We start from the raw sequence: 17,634 nt of genomic DNA, 5'->3' as shown, positions 1-17,634 counted from the left end.
GGTTCTTACCGTTTCCTCCTACTTTCTTCATTCTACCGTTTTATTCATTTCTCATCATCACCGTCTCCTTTAGCCTAGCCGGCATAACTGTGGGACGTAAAACTAAAAAGAAAACAATAGCAATAGTTTGTGTGTATGTTTCAAAGAAACATAATTTGCACCCATTGTTAGCTGAGTGTATTTGTTTGCTTATTTCGTTTTAAAAAGTGAAGGAAAAAATAGCAGCAAAAAGCAAATGAATAAAAAAAAATGGGGTTTGCATTTCCTTTATATAGTTAAATTAATTTTATCACATAACTTCTGTGATAATAATTGGACTCTGAACGAACTAGGGAAAAATTGACTAGAAAAGGGAAAATTTTGTGTTACTTGTGGGAAATTTTCTTAAAGAAACCTACGAACACTGCACATATGCACTTGTTCCATCGCTCCTGCGGTCGGTGGGAGCACCGACGAAAGTCCTCTTTGGGTATCTTCCGAATTTGAGCCGTCACATTGGTTTTGATCTCTTCTACTTTGGTTATCTTCCTAAGTTCAGCCGTCACATTAGTTTTGATCTCTTCTACTTTGGTTATCTTCCTAAGTTCAGCCGTCAAATTGGTTTTGATCTCTTCTACTTTGGTTATCTTCCTAAGTTCAGCCGTCACATTGGTTTTGATCTCTTCTACTTTGGTTATCTTCCTAAGTTCAGCCGTCACATTGGTTTTGATCTCTTCTACTTTGGTTATCTTCCTAAGTTCAGCCGTCACATTGGTTTTGATCTCTTCTACTTTGGTTATCTTCCTAAGTTCAGCCGTCAAATTGGTTTTGATCTCTTCTACTTTGGTTATCTTCCTAAGTTCAGCCGTCACATTGGTTTTGATCTCTTCTACTTTGGTTATCTTCCTAAGTTCAGCCGTCACATTGGTTTTGATCTCTTCTACTTTGGTTATCTTCTTAAGTTCAGCCGTCACATTGGTTTTGATCTCTTCTATGTTGGTGAAACAAAAAAGGCCCATTTTTAGCTTTGGGAAAAGCCAAACATCCGATGGTGCTAAACTGTTTTTTAAGGTTATTATAGTCTCCAATTTACACATGACTTGTTGTTCGCGCGTTGCTCGATCTGTGAAATTTCACCAACTAATCACCACTCACTCCTTCGTTCAGCTACAGTACTCTGCACACTGTTTATTGGAAATAGGTTAAAGGTTACATTTGCCATTATTAAGAGATTTGGTTTACCAAAACTCATTTATACATTTACCCTGTGTCCGTCCATTCCATTCGGGAGCCCCAAAATCTAAGGAATTATTTTATGAATCACCATGTAAGCAGTGTTGCCAGACCGATCAGATAGTAAAGCAGAAGACTCGAAGATAAGAAAACAGGAGAAAGCAGTAGACACATAAAGTGGCGGAATTTGAGTGCAAATCCAGGGGGAACAAAAAACTTGCTATTCTTAAGGGGACAGTGGTCAAAGAAGCCGTCCAGAATTCATTATTACTTTCATTTCAAAATAAAACAATACATACAAAACACAAATTTGAATTTGGATTACTTCAAAATAAGTTTCATAAAGATTTTTTTCGGTAATCTTTTAGAGGTAGAAAGACCCTCATGGCCCCCTTTATATCAATAATGTTTGATGCACATGTGTGTGAAGTAAGACCTAGTGAAAGAGCAAAGTGGGCTGGGAAAATGTCTTATCATGCACCTAGTGGTAGTATAGCTATATGATACACTCGCAGGTGATCGTGACGTAAGACGACTTTTGGCTGATGATTGTGGAGAGGTGATCTAAGCTACTCTTCCAACCCAAGTTCCAATCTAAAACAACACATGCTCGTAAATCTTACAGTAAGTCATAATGATCGCCAACCATTATGCATATACAAGATGATATATAGTTGTATCCTTGTATTCATATTATACACAGCAAACCTCTAGAACTATATGCTCTACGGAGCTTTGTGTATGCATACAGAGAAATTTCTTTTTTTATGTAAGGAAAAATATGAAAATTTAATATTAATAATAATATATTTCTTTAACTTCTCGAAGTAGGGAAAAAGCAGGAGATCGTTCACTTCTCATTTTCTTTCACAGTAGATCAGTAGAACATAGAAAAAGCAGGAGATCTCCTGCAAAATCAGTAGCTCTGGCAACACTGCATGTAAGTATAAAGTACGAACGGCCTGTCGATGTATCTATACCATCTAAAAACATTTCTGTCAAAACAAACTTAAACTTGAATTGCGTTTGATCGCCATTGCCCGTTTGGTGAAACAAATAGGGAAAAAGGTCATTGATTTTAAAATGTACATTGCACTTTTCTCTGTTTCGTTATTTTTTTCTAGAAATTTTAATTTCTGAAACAAATACACCTTTAAGAAAACCTTAGACAAAAAAGTCACCAGTCTCGTGACTCTAGGTCTGGAGAGCCATCCAACGTTTATATTTACAAGAAATTAGGCTCCGCCAATATGAGTATATGCAATTATAGTCCGTAGTGGTGAGGCTACTTCAATTTCATCCTCCAAATGGTGCTGATTCCAACCCTTTCCACTTATTAACTAACTTCAAAAACAGTGAAAGTTAGAAATGTAACCGTTACTGCCGTTTCAGTGCTGGTGGATATGTTTTATACATAACATCGAGATACGTGTTCCGATGTTGATGATTTCTTTTTGTTTGAAAGGGTGTACTTCCCGAGAAGGTCGGAGTGGCTACTAGTTGACCCCGGCGGCTGACATATTGTGTTGGTCCCGAATTCTCAATTCCCCCAACTACCATTACCCCACTGCCCATTGTTTTCCCACAATAAAAGCACATTATTTGCTTAGATAAAGCATATTATTCTTTAGTAGCCACACCATACATACCATAAACATCATAATATAAAATATAGGGGATGTGCGTCGCAACAAAATTTTAATGAAACGATCAAAGAGCTTGATTTATGCAGATTGCCACCGTGACTACTTACAAGAATATTAGTTGTCGCCAGTGGCGTATTTAGGATTTTGTTTCCGGGGGGGCTATGCATAACAAGTGAATAAGCACTTATATTTTTCTTTTTTGGGTGCCGACAAATATTAATGAAGTTCTGCATATACAAATTTATTTCGGAAGGGGGGATGTAGAGCACGATAACCACCCCCTAAATACGCTACTGGTTGTTGCACACGTTTTCCTAATTTTTTTTCGCTTTCTCCTGACCTCCTCTCTTTATTAAAATTTTCGTTTGGCCCCTGTCTGGGCTGCGATCACCGCCTAGCCACGTGGATCAGACCAGGCCTGCTTCCTGGTGGACCCACACAAGTTTCAACAGGATGTAATTATAGTATTTGAAGCTAGATCATGAAACTCCTCAATGACTGTGTTAAGTAGTGCTCTCCACTCGTATAGATTCTTTTTCAAATTCGAGATGATACGAGAAAAATAGTGTTGCCACGTGACGAGACCTCTGGTTCTGGGTAATAACTTTGTTGTATCTTGATAAGAATGGTACAGTCTGCTACATTTTGCTTTCGTTCGTATGATATGCCACAATATCTTACGAAACAAGACGAGACGAGACAGAACCCTTCGAGACGAGACACGAGACGAAAGAAGCTTATCTTTTCGACACGAGACGAGACATGCTTTGCACGAGACAAGACGAGACAGCCTGGAGTCTCGTCTCGTCATGTCTCGTGGCAACACTAGAGAAAAATGGCAATTCTCGTCTCGTTTTCGATACGAGAATCGAGAAATGAAGAGAAATTTCTCAAGTCTCGTGGCCGACACTAGGTCACTGACGTCTTAGATGTCAATCGCTGTTTCAGTGTTATATGACTCATAATATAAAAACTATAAATGGATAAAGCCATTGTATGAATATAATGCAGAGCATTTATCAACATTTAAAGATACGCAAGTCATTACATAACATACGCGAATAATAATGAATATGGTTTAAATCATGTTATATCACACCATTCGTGGATCTCTAATGACGCTGAAACATTCTGATAACATCTAATGAAATTAACAAGAAAAAAGCAGGGCATAAATTTAGCAAACGAGACGAGACCAGAAAAGCTTTCCGAAAATCGAGACGGGATTTTTACAAATTTTTACGAGATAAGGCGAGAAAATATTTTTTCGTTTCACGAACACCACAGTGTCAATACCATAATTGCGTGTATGATCGCACATAACATTGATACAGGTGCATCAATTTTGTTTAAAAGCATACATTATTAAATACTTTCTCTACACCAAATAAGGTTATACAAGATGGTCGTAATGTGTTATAGTGGTTGTTGGTAGTAATTGATCATTAATACTATAATTTAGACGAAATCCTGTTTGAGAAGGTGTTAAAATGTTATAATAATTAGAATGGACATGTATACTACGCTGCACTAAGTTTTTTTTTTTTTTTTTCGAGAATTTTGCTGAATTCAGGTGTTGGTTGAATAGGATGATATTAGGAGACAGTGTCGACAAGTTTATTAGGTTTGAGGAACATTATGATCTTGGATTCTTCCATTTTGATAATATGAATGCAGAGCGAAAGATGAAAGTATAGATCTAGATAAATAAAAGAAGGTAGAGAATTACATACGAACTCTTCTTGATATAGCATAGTAGTTTATTTTATGGCTGGTGCTGTATTACGTTTTCTTCTAATGGATGGACGGTGAATATTCAGTGGGTGGTCACTGGCTGGTTGAAAGGAGTATACTCACTCGATGGTTCCACGTGAACTTTATCAGGATGTGATGACAGAATGAATTTATATTTGTTTTTATTTTTTTGCTATGAGCTAAGCTTTACACGGTATATTTGAAATTTACACCAAGTAATGTACGACGTATTGTATTTTCTGTAGTCTTTCACGAAAATAATGCAAACGTCTGAATTTTCTGACATTTACATGAATAGAAGTTCTGCCATCAGTTTTTCTTATAAGTATTTAATACTAATTTTTTAGGGCACATAAGAAGAAGAGATCGTACTACTGATACTCATGTAAATGTCAAAAGATTTATACGCTCACAATACTATTTTCGTAAAGGATTACGAAGAATATAACATGTTAATTACTTGGTATAAATGTCAAATATATATCGCGTAAGACTTCGCTCAAAGCAAAAATAAATAAATAAATAAATAAATAAATAAATAAATAAAATAAAAACAGAAATTTTCACTGCCAGTTTCGAGATATTTATTTTGACTATCTTTCTAAACCTATTTGTTCATGTATATTTTGTAGGCCGACCAATTTCATAGAAAGTTAGTGTTGTACCTTTAGTTTAGTTACCCTGAACTACTAGGGCAACGAAAAAGTTCAAAAATTAAATAAACTTAAAAATAACCGACTTAAAAAATAATTTTGAGTTTCAGCAACGCTACGTCAGACGTGGACCTACAGCTTAATGGGGGATTCGAAACACATGAGTTCCCGTCGGGAATCAAATCTGGGTCCCCCACGCCATCGGCTCGTACGTTAACTGCTTATCCACGAGGGAACTCAAACGTACTAAAAGCAGAAAATAAAATTTAAAAAGAACAATATTAACAGACTTCAACAAAAGCGCTAAAAAAAAAAGCAGAAAATAATAGTAATTTAGCGCTTGAAAGTAGAAAATAATTCATTGCTATTATCTATAAAAAAAATGATTCTATAAAAAATTAGTGCCTGATATAAAATTAGGTTGGATGGCAATTATGGAGCATTAATTTGTTTAGCTTAGCACAAACTTCAAAATTTTTTATAGATGATAGTAATGAATTATTTTCTACTTTCAAGCGCTTTATTAATATTGTTTTCTGCTTTTCTAGCGCTTTTGTTAAAGTCGGTTAATATCGTTTTCCAAGCAAAGATTATTTTAAATAATGAGTCATAGTTTCTAATGAGTCTATTTTGAAGTGCAGCGTATTCTAAGGTTAAGGAAGAATTTGTAGATCTGTAATAAAAAAAATGTTAGTATAATACAGCACCACTCAATTCTTTAATGTTAATGGAACTTATAAGACATCACTAGTTTTATAAGAAAGAATGAAGAAAAAATAAGTAGGTAAGAAATTCCCCATATAGGGGTCGTTAGAAGATGCTCACACACTTCTCATATCGGACAAAACTCATACATTCAGCTTAACATCTTCTCGTATATCATCAACAGGTGAGGATTATGGTATTACAAGCAAAGTATTAAAAGTACATGAACAGATTCTTCATTAAATGTTTGAATCAAACAGAATAACCTTGCATTCTATATCTTCATTTTTTTAAATCTCCAGTAGTTTCCATTTCATAGGCATTGGATCAAGTTTCAGACTCACCCTGTATATATCAATTTCACGTTACACAGGTTCTAGAAAGAAATGGAAATACAACATTTTATCTTCAGTTTACATCATTACACATTCTTCTTCATTGGGAGGTCACGTACCATAAATTGAGAAGCCTTCACGTGTACAGACTTCAGTTAATCCCTTCGTCTTGACTCCAGTAACAATGCCAGATGTGGGCAACTATCTCCTCGGTGGTCTTGCTTGCCTCACCAAACATGAGGAATTAAATTGTAGGTCAAGTAACAAAGCTATCTATTTCGATTTACAATAAATAAATAAATAGCTGCCCTCCCCAAACCTTTCTTTGCTTCTCCGCTTGCCCCCAAGAAATTAAAAGTGGCGTCGTCACTGTTTGGTGTAGGAATTAATCCTTTTAACTGCATTCAGTTATCACAGAATAAGATTCACTGGTGGATTTTTGTTTCTATAAAGGCATGAATATACAGAAACGTCCTTTAACGGATACTTCAATAATACGGGCCGTTGTGGCTTAGTAGTAAAGCGTTCACCTCTGGACCGTGGGGTGCCTGATTCGGTCCAAGCCCGCGCCAAGTGAGTTTTGTGATGGACAAACGCTGTGTCCGTGGGTTTCCTCGGGGTTCTCCCGTTTCCTCTCACCTCATTCCACCGTTATCATCCATTTCATTCGTATCTTTTCGCTTCAGTGCAGAATCATAGAAAGTAAAACTTAAAAAAAAATCCAATAATACGAATTGGCTTTTTTTTTTTTTTTTTTTTTTTTACGGCAAAAATATATGTATTGTTACGGCATGGTACATACGGCTAACCGGGACTTTCAGATACGGAAACTGAGAGTTTTCTTTCCCGTCCTCCAATATTTTAGTAAACTCTTGATAACGAACAGCAAATATTTTCAGTTCTTACTAGGGATGGGCAAAACCGGTTTTTATAAAAACTGGAAACTGGTTTATAGAAAAACCGAAATCCAAAAACAACTTGCGGTTTTTTCAAAAACCGGTTCGATTTTCTCCAAAACCTGATTTGGTTTCTCACCAGACTAGAGTTTCGTAGTTCTCCGAAAATCGGATCCGTTTACAACAAAAACAATTTTGTTTTTAAAAATATCGGTTTTTAAGCATATCGATTTCGGTTTGCACTTCCTTTTTATGAGAATTTACACATGTTTTTGAACTTCTTTCATATGTGTTCTCGACGCATGTTACAACGTCGTAAAATTAATATACCGGAACCGGAGAAAACCGATATCCGGTTTCGATGAAAGCCGAACCGCTTTTGGAGAAAACCGAAACAGGTTTCGGTGGAAAAACGGTTTTTGAAAATGTCCGAAAACCGGTTTCGGGTTTCCTAAAAACTGGAAACCGAAAAACCTGTATTTGTGTCCACCACTAGTTCTTACGTCGTATTTCGCACAGAAAATACTTTCTGGAATTTGAAAACAAATCTTTGATGCACCGTCACAGACACAAAATCACTCCCCCAAAAAACATGTTTGTCATAATCCAATCATGAAACGAATCATCACACATAGCAGTTGCATGCTGAAATGAAAATTCTTCTTTTCACTCGCCACAATAAGTTTTCAGTACATTAATATTAATAATATTGCATGATCTTATTGGACTATTTTTACTTTTAGTTCAGTCAATATACAAATTAATGATTTTGTTTACACGTAGATAGCATATACTTGTGAAGAAAATTACTACACATGCAGCATATTTTGCTAATATAAACTTAATTAAACAGATCTTTGAAAAATCTTTGAGTTTTACGTCCCACGGTTATGCCGGCTAGGCTAAAGGAGACGGTGATAATGAGTGAAATGGTGGAATGAAGAAAGTGGGAGGAAACGGGAGAACCCCGAGGAAACCCACGCACACTGTGTTTGTCCACCACAAAGTTCACTTGGCGGGAGCAGGATTTGAACCCGAGTTCCCATGCACCAGAGGTGAACGCTCTACCACTGAGCCACCGCGGCCCCTAATTAAACAGATCATCGAGAGATACTTTTGTTGCTTTATAGAGAGGACATCCTCCCTATCCACCAGTAATTCAAACAGCGAATACAGCATTTCGATATTAGCCTATATTTATACTATTTAACGTATTGGCTGTATACTTCATACAATTGCCGTGTAAGTTGTGAGTAGTTTAAATTTGTGTAACTTCCCTGTTACGAACAAATAGTCATGTCCCATCGGTGTTCGTGGGTTAGATTCCCGGCGGGTGCTCATGTGGTTCGGATTCCACGTTAATCAGTAGGTTCCGTCTCATATAGCCTCGCTGATGAAAACGACGTTAAACTCAAAATCAACTCAACTAGGTGTTCGTTGTTCAGATGTTTCACTGTAGTTATTCAACGAATCTGTCTATACAGGGTGTCTCAAAAGCCCCCTGACATAGGGTAACTCTATGTTATTATTAGAGTTACAACAAAATGTAAGAGGGGAAACCATCTCCAAATATGATGTTTTCAAGCTAAAGTGAAGGATTTTTTTTTTTTAATCGGACTACTGTTTGAAATGGGAGCTGGCCATCGATACATTAGCGTAAAAGACAGTAACTTCATTCACTTATGTTGTGGGTACAGGTAAATGGCTACGTTGTATTTTCGTTTAACATTGGGCGCATAAAGAGTGTACAGCCCAAACAGCTCGTCCGATTTAAAACATTCCTTCACTTTAGCTTGAAAACATCATATTTGGGGACGGTTTCCCCTCTTATATTTTGTTGTAACTCTGATAATAACAGTTACCCTGTCAGGGGACTTTTGAGACACCCTGTAAATGAGGCATGAACCTACAGCTTAATGTGTGATTTGAACCTGGAACTCTAGGGTAGGGAACTCAACTCGGTTTTTCCATAGGGCTATAAAGACAAGAATGCTAGCAATTTGACCACTGTTCCTTATATTCACTAACGATCTCCCTGATCATATATTATCAAGTAGCAAATTACTTTTTTGCGGATGATCTCAAAATATACGATAGGATAAAGACCATCCATGACTGTATTAATTTACATGACAGAAAATATTGCTAACTGGTGTTCTTTTAATAGAGTGAACATAAACAAATGTAAAATTTTATCCTTTACTAGAAACAAAAATCAAATAGAGTTTAATTACCGGTATTCAATGAACCAGACTTGATAAAATACTCAGTCAAAGATCTTGGAGTTACGTTTGATACGAAACTAGCATTTAATAACCATATCGTGAACATAGTTAACGAATATCTTAAGACATTAGCATTCATAATTAGAACCGGAAAGGAATTTAACTTTTTTTTTTTTTTTTAACCACACTAACAAAAATGTATTACTTACTCTTATGTCCGATCAAAACTAGAATACATATGCTGCTATGATCTGGAACCCATCGCAACAGCACTGCCAACATCAAGTGAAAAAAAAGAGCTCCCTCGTGGCCAAGCGGTTAGCGTACGCGCCTTTGGCGTGGGAGACCCGGGTTCTATTCCCGGTAGGAGCTCATGTGGTTCGAATTCCACGTTAATCAGTAGGTCCACGTCTCATATAGCCTCGCTCCTGAAAGGGACGCGAAACTAAATAAACTCAACTCAACCAAGTGGAAAAAGTTCAATCTAAATTTATCAGATACTTGGCAAACAAGAAAAGAGGAATTTCTCTATCTTATGAGGACCATCTAACTCTAATAGTCAACTTCTGTATCCCTACACTTGAACAAAGGCAAAACGTAATAGATATTATTTTTTTCTCGCGGAAAATAGTCCAAACGAGTTTAATTGTACGGATCTGATATCGACTCTAAATTTTCATGTCCCGACACTTAAAACTTGTGCTGATAACTCTGGCCTGTTCTATTCCAAAAAAAGCAAGGACCAACGTATTATTGAAGTCACTAATCTGAAGAATATGCTCTTATAAGAAAATATGTATCGAACACAAGAAAATTGGCAAATGTAATATGAACTATATGTTTAAGAAAACTATTGTAAATTTATTTTGTGGTACACCAACACTATAATTGGGCTTATACTTGTTGTATTGATAACAAAATAAATTAGTGAATTCCCATATACATATATATATATATATATATATATATATATATATATATATATATATATATATATATATATATATATATATATATATATATATGCCACTGTATGTTTAAGTGTCAGCAGTAAGTGATAAAATAACCCCAAAATATAACAACTTGGCCGCCAGTAAATTAATTACTTTTCTTTTCTCTTTTGTATTCAGAAGAATATATGGAAAATGCGACAGACAAAGGTTTATAAATGTGTGAAATAATTTTTTGAAGGTCGTAACGTGCTGGCTGGTAAAATGAAGTTTTATGAGTTTCAATTAGTCTTGGGAAAATCGTTCCAAGATGTCGGCCCCGAAATACATACCACAAAGCCTCCATAACGAAGTGTTGGGTTATTTGTAACAGTACATTCAACAACTGGCCTCCTTTGTTTAATGGAGTTACAAGCTTCCGCCTTCCTTTTATATTACATACATCGTGTGTTGATTTAATGTGTATGAACACGCATACTTAAGAATATGCACAAATTAATTTCTTCTGTAATATACTGTTAGGTAATACAGCAATTATAGGGGATGATTTAGTTTAAAATAATTCAAAAACCTAACCTTTGCCACCAATCTAATACGAAAATTGTGGGATATTCCTCAAATAGCATTTTCACTCCTCATTAGAAGAATCGACATGAATCTACAGGCAGTCAAGTAATGTAAAGGTAAATAAAATACAATCAGCACTCGGGAAAATTAATCATCTTAAAATTACTCTTCCTCAACATTTATTAATTGAATAACAAAAATAATTAAGAACTTTCATTGGATGGCTAAGTGACTCAGTGGCAGAGCACTAATCTCTGGTGCGTAGGGTTCTGGTTCGATCCCAGTTCGTGCTAAAGTAGGCTTTGTGGTAGACAAACGCTATGTGCATGGGTTTTGTCGAAATTCTCCCGTTTCCTCCCACTTCCTTTATTCCACCATTCTGTTCATTATCGCCAGTACCGTCTACCTTAGCCTCGGACATCAATCATGAGACTTTGAACAAAGAAACATGAAATGTACAGTACAAGAAAAAATCTTCCCTGTATACATGAAATGCAATTATAACATTAACTGCAGAAAATGAATTACAATTATCTGCATACTGCCTTAATAATATAAGTTTTGTGTTAATCAAAGTGCATTAACGGCAAGATATGCATAAGCACAGTTCGTGACAGTATTTGGTGACCGGAAATCGGGCTGCTTTCCAAAGGGTGGAGACTTATCCGGGTTATTCAAAACAATGTTATGCAACTTCACTCATGGTTGCACAGTGAATCATCAGCATTTTCAATTCCCCTGCAACTACTGTTCATGCAGTACAAAGCCTTGCTCGTTACAAGTCCTTCTATAATAACATAATTAATAACATTTTTCTTCCAATCTTGTTTCCATACCTTTTAGTGACAGTCTTAGACTGATCACAGTAAGGGTTCTTTATTCAGTCGTTTCTTTTACGGTAAGAAGTGAACTTGTTACTTTGTTTGGAATTTAATATTTCTTTTCAACAATCAAGTCACATACATGGAATGTGAATTTATAGCTTTCTTTTAAGAGGCCTAATCACTGTGAAATTAAAATACCGCTAATTTTACTATAATTATGTAATATCTTCAAATAGATAAAAGATAATCGAAATGTGGAATAAGAGAACCTTAGACAATAATATTTTCCATGAGGTACCATTATCACAAGTCATTTAGTAGCTTTCCGTTTGCAGCCATTTAGAAATGCGAAAATAAATGGCGATTTTTCTAAATGGCTGGTAATCGAAAGCAGATAAGTGAGTCGTGATAATGGTATCCCATGTGAAATAATATTGTCTAGGGCGCTCTTGTTCTACTTATCTATTATCTTTTATCTATTTGAAGATATCACATAATTACTGTAAAATTAGCGATATTTTAAATTCACCGTGATGGGGCCGTGATGGGGCGAGTCTGAGGGATTAGTAAAAACCAATAGATAGTAGCACATGTCGTTTATCTTCCCAAGCTATTTCGTAAGAAGCCACATTATTCAAAATAATAAAGAGATAAATATTGAAAATCAGCTCGTAACGCATTGTTGTAATGAATATTCCAACATTTCCATAACGTAAAATTAATAAGCAACTAATTTAAGATACAGCACAAATGTACAACTCTTTTCTTGTTTTCCATTCAAGACTTGCTTCCGTTTTTCAATGTGTTAATTTATTTGTTTTGAGAATAGGCAAGTTTATTTATTTTAAGACACATATATTATACCAACTCTCCGCATTATGCGGGAGTCTTCCGCTTTTCGACGTTCACTCCCGGTCTCCCGCAATGAAGTAGCAAACTCCCGCATAGTCGGAATGGGAGAAAAGTAACCTCTTAACATACCTTTTCGTTAAAAAAAAAAAAAAAAAAAAAACCGTATACATTGAACTACAATAATAGTGGATACCTGTTCCCCATCATTAGACAATTTTGTGTTGGTCACTCACAGTAGAAATTAACGGGTCGAATTTAGGGCCGAGCTGTGTTTACGCGTGTGCGTGTATGTGTGTGTGTGAGAGAGAGAGAGCGAGAGCGAGAGAGAGAGAGAGAGAGAGTGAGAGACAGATAGTTTATCCGTCCTCCAATGGCTGCTACTATTATAGTGCATATTTGGAGGAAGTCTCTTGCCTAAAATTCCTCTCTGGTTGGCAGGTCTGTTAAGAGTATAGATACCCAAATATACTCTTTCATTTTCCAACTCAAAGCAAAGAGGTTGAAAAATATACAACATATGAGTAGCAGGTCAAAAAGTTCCCTGAATGTTGTAGTTTGGGCATTTGTGATGCGATCACAATGAATTTTATACAGTACAGTTCTTAGGTTGCCTAATTATGAATTTGACAAGTATTAACATGTCATAACAGGCAATGTACGTGTAACATAGCTGAACGAAGGAGTATGTGGTAATCAGTTGGTGCAATTTCACAGATATCGAGCAACGCACAAAAATCAAGTTCATGTGCAAATTGGAGGGAAATCTACTTCAGAGACGTTGATAGCCTTAGAAACAGTTTAGCACCATCGGATATTTGGTTCTTCCCAAAGCTGAAAATGAGCCTCAAATGTGGGCTAAAAGTAGGATCATAACCAACGCGGCTGAAGTTTGGAAAATACTAAAAGAGAACTTTCGTCAGAGTTTCCAGTAATAGCAGGAGTGGTTGAGTACATGTATGTGTTCCGAAGGTGCCTACTTTGAAGGTGATTAAGTAATAACAGTGTGTTCAGACTTTGGTGATTAAGAGCTACAACAAAATTTCGGGATTTTTTTTGACTACCCCTCGTATTCCATCAACATCTAATATTTTTACGAAAGTTATCATAGAACATAATGTTTAAATCGGAGGAAGGAGAGACAAATACTGGTGGTTGAGTCATATAACAGAAGATCCCATAAGCTCACTTCTAATTACTAGGCCTATTTGTACCCAAAGACAATCCTCTGATTTTCTAATGATGAAATAGGTGGAATATGAGGGATACGGAGACTCAGCGGAAAGCAAATAGTAGAATGTACTGTAGATTTGATTTGAATCGTTACATCAGGTCTGTGTTTTTCTGACTTCTAAACTACGCTATGCGTAAGTATCAGAAGTCTTATGCAACAATTATGTCCGGATGTCGACAGATATCTGAGCAAATACGGTAAAAGACATGGAGAAGTGATATTTTCTGGAATCGATTCAGTTTCCCAGGAAAAGACCCCATTTTCTTTCTTAAACCTAGAGATCCTTCGTAGCTAAGCGGTTAGCGTACGCACCTTTGACGTGGAACATCCATGTTCAACTCCCGGCAGGAGCTCATGTGGTTCATATTCCATGTTAAACTGTAGGCAAACGTTTCATGTAGCCTCGCTGCTGAAAGGGATGCTAAGCTGAAGATAAAATCAAATTAAAATCTCTTAACCTTATATTCAGAGAGAAAATGGTTGCCATACAACAAGCAATGTTTTATTATTATTATTATTATTATTATTATTATTATTATTATTATTATTATTATTATTATTATTATTATTATTATTATTAGCGTAGACAAAAATGGAGGAATGTGATTGGTTGGAAAGTGAACACGGGGTCCTACGGGATCGGCTGAAGGATTCAGCCAATAGAATTTAAACTTTATAGGATATATATATATATATATATATATATATATATATATATATATATATATATATATATATATATATAGATAGATAGATAGATAGATAGATAGATAGATAGATAGATAGATAGATAGATAGATAGATAGATATAGATATGTCTGTATCTTTATTTATGTTCTATAATGTCTGAGGAAGGATATGATAGATATTCGAAACCGTTACACATTATAGTTTAAAATACAGTGTGTGTTGAAGCTTTGGTCAGTGTTTCTTTTGGTCGAATAGTTTGGAAATCTGCCGTAATCTCAGAATGTGAAACGAAACATACGTGTTTTATAGTTCTCCTGTTTTCCTTATTCTTTCTGATTCCTCTAGTTCGTTTATCATTCACTTGCATTTAGCATTCGTATCTTGGCTAGTCTAGGGGCCAGGACATTAGTAATTTTACTCAATTTTTCTGTAATTTTTGTCTGTGTATATCAGTGAAGCATGGGTCACTTGGATCATGATAATTTAATAGTTCATTAATGATGTTCACTACTAGTGCTAAATTTGTCCTGTGATTTTTATCCTTGGAGATATTTAAAAACAGCCGTTAGTCGTGAAAAGGTTCAGAAACTGTATGCAAATAACCCCGATACCCTGGCTAAACTCCAGCAAAACATTACCCAGACCATCCGCAGTATCACCGTGAAGAGCTATTGGCGGTATCGCCCTACATGCTGCACCATACGCAGAAGTATCTCGACGGTTAAGGGGGACCACTTTCAGCGTCTCTTGTAACATGCCGGTGTTTACATTTTTCTACTGTTTCGAGACTGGTATCTGATGTTATTATGCCGAGCTACTTTTATGTGGGTTACTCTGTAGTTATCATTATCAATGCTTTGATATATACAGAGGAGACATGAACAACAAGAGAAAAAGGAAATTATAGAGTTAGTAGAAGGTTTAGAGAGGGGAGACAATTCTGTTTGTTACAATTCCATTCGGAGCATCATATTATACCCTCCATGTGTATGATGATGTTTCATCATCACTGGACCATACTGAGTCATGGGTTTGATTGCTTGTGAATCGTGGCTCATGAACTTCGTGGCCCCTTCCATCAATGGTGTACATATTTATTTATTCACTAGGTTTCACAGCCACTTGGCTGAAACTATTAACCTAGGTATCTCGTTAATTAGTAAATTTAGAAAGCAAGTTCGCCTCGGAGGAACATGAAAGCTAATCTGTGACAGTAGGAGTTCAGAATCAATTTGACCATTGATAATTTTATATAGGTAAAGTAAATCAGCAGCGCGACGTCGTTCGTCAGAGGTATATAAGTTCATTAAAGACATTAGTTCCTGTCTCAAGTGATCACGTATCTTAGGAATTCTAAATCTAACTATAGAAAGAAAGAAGTTTAAAACCGAGTCAATGCGAGATAGATTAGTAGGTACAGCCATATTCCATACAGGTGAACAATATTCAATGATCGGGAAAATAAAAGCCTTATAAAGCATCGTAAGGGCAGGAAGACTTTGAATTTCAGTAAATCTAAATTATCATATATTAATTGATAAATCCCATTGAGATGAACGAAATTCTCATGCGTAGGATTCGAAAAATCTATAAAAAGTTAATTTTTATGTTGCTAAAAAGTGTCATTCGTTGCTATTGATAGTTGATAGCTTTCATTTTGCTGAAACAGACTACTTATTTACATATATATGTGTTGTATATATATAAAAATAAAGTTTCAACTAACACATTGTCTCTAATGTTATTAACATTCAAGCTCCTAGCAGTGACACATACAGTCCTAGTAGTGGCTGACATGCTTCTAACAGTGACATAGGTATTACTTGCAATAAACAAAAAATCATAACTGGTGCGTATAGTGCACAAGGGAATCAAATCCATTTTGGGGTCATTTTGGACATATTTAATCTCTATCAGAAACTCCTTCCAGAGCTTAAAAGCTTAACGTCCAGAAATTGTAAATAACTCTTATTATCTATTGTAAATAACTCTTATAATCTAGTATAAATAACTCTTATAATCTATTGTAAATAACTTATAATCTATTATAAATAATTCTTATAATCTATTAGAAATAACTCTTGTAATCTATTATAAATAACTTATAATCTATTGAAAATAACTCTTATAATAAAAAAACGTTAGCTTTTCCATGTACTTAAGCGTACCGTACGAACTTTACGGTACGTGACGTTTGGGCGCCGCCGTTTGGGCGCGGACGTTTGGGCCCCGCCGTTTGGGCACTGGACGTTTGGGCGCGAAGCCATTTGGGCGCCAGACGTTTGGGCGCGAGTTAAGTTAAAAATTTCATTATGTTAGGCGCTGAGTACTAAGTTCGAATCAAGATATCACAAGGTGTCTACTGTAGTGGAAGGCCTTGAATTATACTGGATTTTGTTTTACATACTAGAAATACTGGAATTTGAAAGTTCTAAAAACTGAATTAACAATTAAATTTTGTAAATTTAAGTTTCAACCAAATTTAAGTGTGCTTTTTATTTGATAACTTTTCAAGCCAAAGGTAAGTAGACCAGACTAGATACGATTGACTGCATTACGTACATAGTGAGCCTATTTCATTAAAAAACTTAAAGCAGGACTTCTAAAGAAATAATAAACACTTCTGACCAGAGTATATACACTTGTTTATTAAACACTAAATTCCAGTGTAACAGTTTCAACAACGTAACGTTGTCTTCATCAGACACCAACATAGTGTTTAATAAACAAGTGTATATACTCTGGTCAGAAGTGTTTATTATTTCTTTAGTGAGCTCCAGAGTCGTGATGGATAGAGTTACAGGACTTCTACTGTAGTTATGCAATAAGTGTGAATGCCACACATTTCTAGTGGCTAAATGACCAATATATGTACAATTAACTATTATTTTTCACTTTGAAATCGTTCTTTTTTTCCTTTCGCCACTTTCTTTAGTGCAGATTAAATGCTTACAATGGGACGAAAAAAAAGTGTGTTAAGTTTTGATTTTATATTGGAAAGTTAACAATAATAATAATAATAATAATAATAATAATAATAATAATAATAATAATAATAATAATAATAATAATAATAATAATAATAAAGTGATA

The sequence above is a fragment of the Thermobia domestica genome, chromosome 15, assembly GCF_964235325.1.
Source record: "Thermobia domestica chromosome 15, izTheDome1.hap1.1, whole genome shotgun sequence".
Lineage (NCBI taxonomy): Eukaryota > Metazoa > Arthropoda > Insecta > Zygentoma > Lepismatidae > Thermobia > Thermobia domestica.
The sequence above is the reverse complement of the archived record's forward strand: the minus strand, read 5'-3'. Positions refer to the sequence as shown.